At 60.3% G+C, this 625-nt stretch overlaps 1 protein-coding gene across 1 annotated transcript in view; it reads right to left on the bottom strand.

Moving 5' to 3' along the window:
* PLEKHA2 (pleckstrin homology domain containing, family A (phosphoinositide binding specific) member 2) overlaps window positions 1-625 on the bottom strand; it is a gene marked incomplete at its 5' end in the record, with an annotated part of 3,397 nt that overhangs the window by 2,504 nt on the left and 268 nt on the right. The gene's annotated exons all lie outside the window — the stretch shown is intronic.

The following is a 625-nucleotide window of genomic DNA, read 5'->3' as shown; positions in this document are numbered from 1 at the left end:
CCCCCCCGTTCTGCAACCGGAGAGCACAGGGTTATGGGGAGCAGGGAGAGAGCGGGGAGGGAATTCCCTGCGAGAGGGCAGGACACCTGAGCGGGAGGGAAAAGCAGCCCAGAGCAAGCCCCAAGCACAGTGCTGCGGGAGATGCCAGGTACGAGGAGCTCCTTCACCTGGCAGAGGGAGGCAGAACAGAAACCACCAGCTGGAAGCTGGAGCCTGACAAACCCAGGTTAGAAAGCAGGGATGCTTTCCAGCTGGAGAAGGCAATGTATCATGGGAATGAACTGCTCAGGGAAGCCCTAAAACCTCCATTCCACATTTTCACAGCCAAATTCTCCCCAAAAACCCTTTGATGTTTGGAGTTTGGTAGAAAACTCACAATTCCCCTGGCTCTGAGCTGTTTCTCCCCCAGCACAGAGGGGCTGTGCATGTGCCCATGCACCCCGCACCCATCCCCTGGCTCACCCCCAGCACGTCCCAGCACATCCCAAGGGCCAGACCCTGCCCATCGCCAGCATCACCTCTCTCCCTGCGCCCTCCCTCCCGCCTCGGCAGCAGAGCCAGGCTGAGGTGACACATCTGCGCTCATCTCCTTCCCCCATCCCTCCAACCCCTTCCTCCGGCCCCG

This window comes from Pterocles gutturalis, unplaced genomic scaffold, assembly GCF_000699245.1.
Source record: "Pterocles gutturalis isolate BGI_N339 unplaced genomic scaffold, ASM69924v1 scaffold28976, whole genome shotgun sequence".
In the NCBI taxonomy this organism is placed as follows: domain Eukaryota; kingdom Metazoa; phylum Chordata; class Aves; order Pterocliformes; family Pteroclidae; genus Pterocles; species Pterocles gutturalis.
Note: the sequence above shows the minus strand (reverse complement) of the source record. Positions and strands in the feature narration are given on the sequence as shown.